Genomic DNA, 7,994 nt, shown 5'->3' with positions numbered 1-7,994 from the left:
GTCCACGACAGTGGGTGGGATTTCTAGCTGCATGCATGGTGGTATCGGAGGGGAGCTTGCCACAATGTCGTTTGCGTGGCTGCAGCATGTCTCGGGAACCCCGCCCATGTAGGAGACGATGCATGGAAGTGGGAGAGGGCGCCGCAGAGGCACACAACCTCAAATGCACGATCTTGTTGTGTGTGTGTGTGGGGGGGGGGGGGGTGAGGGGGGCTGCCCACTGATGATGCCCGCTTTGCGGTGAGGCAAAAAGCTATCCTACGATGACCAATATTTTGGTGCCCGGTACAGGGCTTGGGCGCGGCGGATCTAGAAATAAATTATAAATACTCCCCGCATACCATAATTTCGGTCATGAAATAAATTATAAAATTTGAACTAAGTATTATTAGCCGACTGGGTACTGATTGGCTTAGCTCCCGGCCGATTATCGGTTCATGGAACGGTACGTGGAAAACATATACATGTCTGTGTCCTAAACTGCTAGCCCTCTATGCATGCATGCAACCAAACCGTACGGGTGAAGCCCAATGGATGTTCGATACTGAAGGTGAAGCCCAAGCTTAAATATTTTAGCTTTACAGACTTCGGGTCCTCTAGGTACGTACTACTAGTACGATATATAGCTAGGCTCATCTTCGATGACATCGTCCATCTCATCACTCTCACTGGAACCAAACCGTACGGGTGCTACGCTCTCTCCTCATCCATCTCCTTCCCAACTATGTCAACGCATATGCCCTCATCAACCACCTCCTACGGCATCACTCCATGGAAGCCTGCCGCGCCACACATGCCCACGCCCATGACGAAGACGACTAGCATGGGCGGATCCACCATCCCTCCAGCCCGGGCGGTCGCCGGGCAGCGGCTGGCGGCACGCCTAGTATCATGTGATGTTCTATAGCATTTTGTCTCAAAAAATGGCATGGTAGGCATGTTTTCCCAGGCTTCTAGAAACTTCTAGGTCCGCCCATGACGACTAGGAGGTGAGGCTGAGCGGGGCGTGCACCGCGGTGACGACCGTGGCAAAACAGACATCCATGGGAGTGTGGGAAAAAGTAGAGGCTGGAGCATGACCATGATGGTGAGGTCGGCCACCGCCCGCCTGGTGCCGCCCGGTGTGTGTGTGTATGGATACATGAATGAGATGGATGATTGCTATGTGCATGGTGCATGGTTTCACATAACGATGCATGTGGCATGGTCACGTCATATCCCACGTCAGGCCTATTCCGTCCTACCGGAGAAAATGGATTATGGGAATTCTAAGAAGTCGGGCAGATGTGAATTCTACGGTCGGCTGCATGAGAGTAGCATGCGCGAATTCGCTTGCATAGTTTTCCCAAAAACACCTGACTAACATTGCGATTGACTAGATATGGGATAAGTGAGACTGCAGCGCTAATCCCGCCGCATCAAAATGGGATCTCAGAAACGGAATTACTGAGATTTTTCCACAGGGATCTCAAAAATGGAATTACTGAGCTTGGCAGCATGCCTGTCCCATTTGTAGTTATCCTTAGTTTCACACGCCAAGGTTGGCTTGACATTACGGAGCATGTACTTAATCTACTCTATTCTAATGGAGGATAGTCCTATTATATGTCTATGATCAGCATTTTGGCCGTTTGTCCATCTATATGTAGATAGAATAGCTTTTCTGTTTAGAGGCGGTGAAAAGCATAGAGCCAGCAAAAAAGGGATTGATTTTGTTTTTATGAAAATAGAATGAAAGCAGTGCCAATTTAAATTAAAGAGGTGAAAAGAAAAACCGAGAGAAAGACATAGTTGAAATCTGTTGTGTTGCATGCACTGTGCCAGCCCGGAAATGATTGGCTGATGCATGGAGTGTGCTAGGCAGCCCAACAGCTCATGCGATGTGCTAGGTAGCCCAACAACTCATACAAGGCCCCAGCCCAGACGGTGTTGATGGAAAAATCCCAGAGTGAAGGTAAAAGTTTAGTCCCATACCGCTTAGCCATGAAGGCTGGAGAGCTGTTTATAAGGTGAGCTTTTTGATGCCTTCTAGATACTAGTACTACATGAGGTATGTATGCATAGCGCGTGCGCTCGCGTGAATATTCGCGACTTAAGACTTTGGACGCTTGGCGGCGGCGCGGTAGCGGCCTATCAAATAAATTTTGGTAATCCAAATTATTGTCTTGGTTTACTTTGGTGGGGTTAGTTTTACGTCATGCGGTAAATATTATGGATCACTTCGGCACCTTAGCTTTGACAAGATTTTGTGTTCATCGACATCAACCCTTCAATTCATCCAGGCTGGTATTTCACCATTGCTCCGAAGCAACTAGAAGATTTGGCCAGAATGAATGTAAATGGTAATACTAGTAATAACGAGAATAAAGGGTCTCAATTTGTTATTGGCCAGGATCGTGTGGAACCCTTGCAAGCTCTTCAAGATTCTGGGCAAGAGGTGAGCTTTTCAATCGACATTTATGTAACTCATAACCAGAACCAAGTTTCTAAATTGTGTGTAGTTCATATATCAGTTGCTTTTGTTTGTATATTCTTCTGCCCCTTCTCTTATCTATTACTGATTTTATCTGTCAGATTTGTGTGAATATGGACAAGCAAAGAGAGAAGAGAAGACTTGCTGAAAATTGGAGGCGGAAGAAACATGAAGAGAAGAAGAGTAATTTTCTTTCATCATTCTTTTCTAATTCGCTCCGCTTGCACTCATGCATCTCCAGTGGTCATGGCGCTGCAATTATTCATTTGTCAATATTTAAAAGAAATGCAAGAAGCCTGCATTCTACTTTTATCTCGTACACATGCCATTCCTATAATAATGCTGATGAACATTGGATTTTATCTGGCTCTGTCCGAGCGTTCATATTTCAAAAATGCCCCTAGCTATAATTAAAAATGGTACTACAAACTTTGTTTAGACAGCCCATCGATGTCTTAATTTCTTCCTTGCATTTTCAGGTACACGAGAACAAAAGAGAAATGACAGGAGACAAGCAAAAGAGAGGGACTGAATAGTCGATGAATAACTGAAGGAGGAGCCATTTATCTTGGCTATGTTTGTTTTGGCGTTGTTTATCTCTGGGTTCAGTAGGATAAATGTGCCAGGCAACTTATGTTGTCAGGGACACTTGAGGTCCATGATTGCTTCCAAGAACACCTTCACTGATGTTTTTGACGTGATATTTCACTGAAGGCACTAAATTTATGAGTTAGTGTAAACAAGATTGAGTCGATCAGGCGATGGATATCATCATCAGCAGTTAAGCTAGAACCGAGCCTCAGCAAAGAATGATGAAACATAAGCAATTTGCTTGGCTGTGTTGTAACAGTTAACCCATCTCTGTAACCTGTGATATACGTTTATTAGAGTTTATCTTTAAATGTTTTTTTTATTTTGTGCGAGATCTCTCAGATGTTTACAAACCAAAATTTCTGGTGGAAATTTCAGGGACTTGACTGAACCGTTGTAGCAAATCTTGACTGTTGATGAGAAAAACAAATCCTAGCTGTTGTCCGACGCTTCGGCTTTCCTTTGTGGTGGTGGGGGCGCTGATAGTGTCAGGTGTGTTTTGTTAAGAGGTTCTCCTATGTTTTTTTGAAACTGAGGTTCTCCTATGTTGTTTTCTCGTGCTTCCGATGTTTTTCACGTCAGTATGAAGCAGCGGTTCAACATGTTGCCTTGCCTGGATTTTGTATGTGTGGACAATAGTGTCTTTAAGGATATTAGGTTCCATTTTATTTTTGCAAAAATTCTGCCGCACTATAAATAATCATCTGTCAGCACTAAAATTAATAAAAAATATAGATGAGAATTCCGATAGATCTTTGTACCACCTAGGGATAGACACTAGCGCGAGCTGAAGGCGTGCTGCCATCCTCCTCTTTCAACTTTTATCTCATACACATGCCATTCCTATAATAATGCTGATGAACATTGGATTTTATCTGGCTCTGTCCGAGCGTTCATATTTCAAAAATGCCCCTAGCTATAATTAAAAATGGTACTACAAACTTTGTTTAGACAGCCCATCGATGTCTTAATTTCTTCCTTGCATTTTCAGGTACACGAGAACAAAAGAGAAATGACAGGAGACAAGCAAAAGAGAGGGACTGAATAGTCGATGAATAACTGAAGGAGGAGCCATTTATCTTGGCTATGTTTGTTTTGGCGTTGTTTATCTCTGGGTTCAGTAGGGTAAATGTGCCAGGCAACTTATGTTGTCAGGGACACTTGAGGTCCATGATTGCTTCCAAGAACACCTTCACTGATGTTTTTGACGTGATATTTCACTGAAGGCACTAAATTTATGAGTTAGTGTAAACAAGATTGAGTCGATCAGGCGATGGATATCATCATTTGCAGTTAAGCTAGAACCGAGCCTCAGCAAAGAATGATGAAACATAAGCAATTTGCTTGGCTGTGTTGTAACAGTTAACCCATCTCTGTAACCTGTGATATACGTTTATTATAGTTTATCTTTAAATGTTTTTTTTCTTTTGTGCGAGTTCTCTCAGATGTTACAAACCAAAATTTCTGGTTGAAATTTCAGGGACTTGACTGAACCGCTGTAGCAAATCTTGACTGTTGATGAGAAAAACAAATCCTAGCTGTTGTCCGACGCTTCGACTTTCCTTTGTGGTTGTGGGGCGCTAATAGTGTCAGGTGTGTTTTGTTAAGAGGTTCTCCTATGTTGTTTTCTCGTGCTTCCGATGTTCTGCACGGCAATATGAATATGACAGTATGAAGCAGCGGTTCAACATGTTGCCTTCCCTGGATTTTGTGTGTGGACAATAGTGTCTTTAAGGATATTAATTTCCATTTTTCTTTGCAAAAATTCTGCCGCACTATTAATAATCGAGCCAGTCAGCACTAAAAGTAATAAAAATTACAGATGAAAATTCCGATAGATCTTTGGACTATACCTGAGCATTTCTCGGGCCGGGCCTCGGGCCGGGCCGACCAAGGCCCGACGTTGAAAATCTCGGCCCAGGCCTGGCCCGGCCCGACCGGCGGGCCGGAAATCTTGGCCCAAGCCCGGCCCATCATAAGGAAAGCCTGTCGGGCCTCGGGCCGGGTCGCTTCCTTAAATAGCGTAAAATGATGGCCCAGGCCCGGCCCATGCTGACCATCGGGCCAAAAAATCTGGCCCAGGCCCGGCCCACGGGCATGGTCGGGTCGGGCTTGGCCCGGGAATTTCGGGCCGGTGGGGCCGGGCTGCCCATGGCCAGGTATACTTTGGACCACCTAGCGATGACTATGGACACTAGCGTGAACTGAAGGCGTGCTGTCATCCTCCTCTTTCAAGGAGCTAGGCAAAACTTGCCATCCTTTCGTTTCAATGGATTCTACTACAACAAGGTTTAGTACGACAAGCTTTGTTCGGTTCGTGCTAGTGTTTGTAGTCGTCGCTAGATGATCCAATGACCTTTTTATAATTTTTATAATTTTAGGATTTTTGTACTGTTGATTATTCATATATCGATGGAATTTCGAAAAAAAAAGCTATTCGCTGTCACATTGCCTTTTTTTTTCTCTCGAGGGTACGCCGTAACCGCGCTCCACGTATTTTTTGACCAACCGGCCTCATCCCACTTTATCCGATCATATCTAAAACTACAAGAAAATAGCCCTAGCTAGCCAAAGATAAAAGCCCAAGCTAACTAAAAGGAAAAAAACACCCAAATTCCAGCCCACTAGGACTAAGTCAGCATATAACGTTTCCTCGCCGTCTTCCTAATCCGTATGTGAGAAGAACCGCGACCTGAACTGGATTCCTAATCCGACTCTCACCACACCACATGCACAGGCCTCAGCGGCTCAGCCTATATTAACAGCCACAAGCCTTTCTTGATCTCTGTCACGCTTCCGTTTCCTTGATTCTTGTGGCCAATCCAGATCGACACGAGAATCCAGAGAGAACACGCGCTCTTCCGCATAGCTGTCGACGCGATGGCATCGGCGCAGGACGCCGGCAACGATCAGTCTGTCGCGGAGTCTGGCTTCACCACTTTCTTCCGAAACCTCGGAGAGGCCATTGACGGGATCGCGGCGGACGAGACCGACGAAGACGTCCTAGACGCCCTGGGCGAGCTCAGAGAGGCCCTCGGTAAGGTGGTAGCAGCGCCCTTGGCGACAGCCGAAGATGTCCTGCACCAGGACAAGATGGCCATGAGCGACTTGGCACTCGAGATCGACGAGGCCATCGACATGATCGCTGCGGCGGCCGCTGCCGGCGAAGTTGACTGGGAGGTGGAGTGCGCGCGCAAGGCCAGAGAGACCATCGTTGACTTCACCCGCACCCGCCAGCTCAATGAGGTTGTCAAGGAGATGGCAGCGATGGGCATGGACAAGGGAACTTTCTTGCCGACCGGCGAGGTTGAAGAAGAGGCCGTGAATGAGGAGGTTTTCTTGGACGATCAGGTTCAGCAAGAGATTTACGAGGAGGCCTTCTTGGAAGAGCTGGACTACCACGAGATGGTCTTTGCCACGGACGAGGCTTTGGATGAGTTGCGCGAGGAAGCGGCCGGGTGCAAGCTCTCGGAGACCATGGACGCGATGTATGGAGTAGTATATGTCAAAATCCTAGCTAGAGGATGATCCGATGATACTCATTTAGCTCTGTGCTATGTGGTTGGAACCTCCAGCTTCCCGCGCACCATGATTGCTCCTCCGTATTTTTTTCTTTGCGAATTCATTCGCACACGGCGAGGGTACCCGTTTCTCCGCCCCGCCCAAAAGTAAATGACCAAGCCAGCCCACACCCACACCCAAGCCGCGCCGCCGGTCCATTCGTTCGCACACAGACACAGGCAGCACAGCATCCAATCCACCCAACCCCCAAGCCAAGCCGCCGGTCCAGTCCCAAACCCTAACGCACTCCTTCCCCTTCCTCGAACCCCTCTTCTCCCCGCCCCCCGCCGCCGCTCACCGGAGCTCCCACCCACCCGCGCATCCGCCACCCGGAGCAACTACTTCGCTCAAGGGCAGGAGGGGGACGACCCCGCGTCCGCCGCCTCTCTGCACCACCGGCCAGATCCAGATCCTCCTCCTCGTGCCGCTCCCGGCGTCTTCAACGCCCGCCCGCCCGCACCAACCACCTCCTCCTCCTGCTGCTCACGGCCTCCAAACAGACCAAAAGACGCCCGCTTCCCCGATCCACATGCCAACACCCACCGCATCCCCTGCTCATCACGGAAGGACGAAGCGACGCAGACCTCACCTGCTGCAACGCCGGTGAGCGCCGCCCTCCCTCCCTTCATCTCACCACCCTTGAGCACTCGCTCATGCATCATTTCATTTTCACTCTGCGTCTGACAGCCCATAACCCGAGGTACCTCTGCAGGATGCTGCTGGTTTTGGTTTTCTTCTTCTAAACATTGTGATGCCAAAAATCCCTAGCTACCTTGGGATGGATGACGGGTCCAGCCACGAGGCGGCGGCAAAGATGCCAAGGATATGCGCCTCTGCTGATTCAGCAACAGCGGTGGCTTCCCAATGACAAAGAACGACCACCACTCCTAGTAAGATGACCGCACCTGCCTTCTCTGATGCTACTGGATGTGTCATGTTCCGCTGCTGCCCTGTTGCTTGCTTGCACCTGGATTTGACTAGCACACATTCTCTTCTAATCATTCTCTTCTTTTCTTTGTCATCGCAGAATTTCTTGTCCTCAATATGGAGCCTGCTTTATATATAGCTGATGAGTCATGGGCAGCCCAGGTTCAGGACGGCTTCCTCCACTCGGACGCCAGGGACAATAACAACTGCAATGGATAGGTGCGTCTGTCTCGCTGCCTTTTAATAATATAATCTCTCTGCTCTATTTTGGCTGCCTATGCAATGCATTCGTTGCTGATCACCAACGTTGTGAATTTAGCTTGTGCCGGTGACTGCTTATTTCTGTTTATGGTTCTCTGTGATGATGAAATGCTGCATTTTTTTTTATGTGTAGGGCGGGCAAACACCTTACGTACTTAGTATGGTGTTATAAGCCAAGGCG

The 7,994-nt window shown here is 47.8% G+C and overlaps 1 long non-coding RNA gene across 1 annotated transcript; it reads left to right on the top strand.

Annotated features, from left to right (window-relative positions):
- The first annotated feature begins 2,301 nt into the window (after positions 1 to 2,301).
- On the top strand, positions 2,302 to 3,380 carry LOC139835187 (uncharacterized). The gene is made up of 3 exons (XR_011750924.1): positions 2,302 to 2,437; positions 2,575 to 2,656; positions 2,953 to 3,380. It is a non-coding gene; the product is annotated as an uncharacterized lncRNA (long non-coding RNA).
- Positions 3,381 to 7,994: the final 4,614 nt, after the last annotated feature.

This window comes from Lolium perenne, chromosome 2 (assembly GCF_019359855.2).
Source record: "Lolium perenne isolate Kyuss_39 chromosome 2, Kyuss_2.0, whole genome shotgun sequence".
Taxonomy (NCBI): Eukaryota; Viridiplantae; Streptophyta; class Magnoliopsida; order Poales; family Poaceae; genus Lolium; species Lolium perenne.
This window is presented reverse-complemented; position numbering and strand designations above follow the sequence as displayed.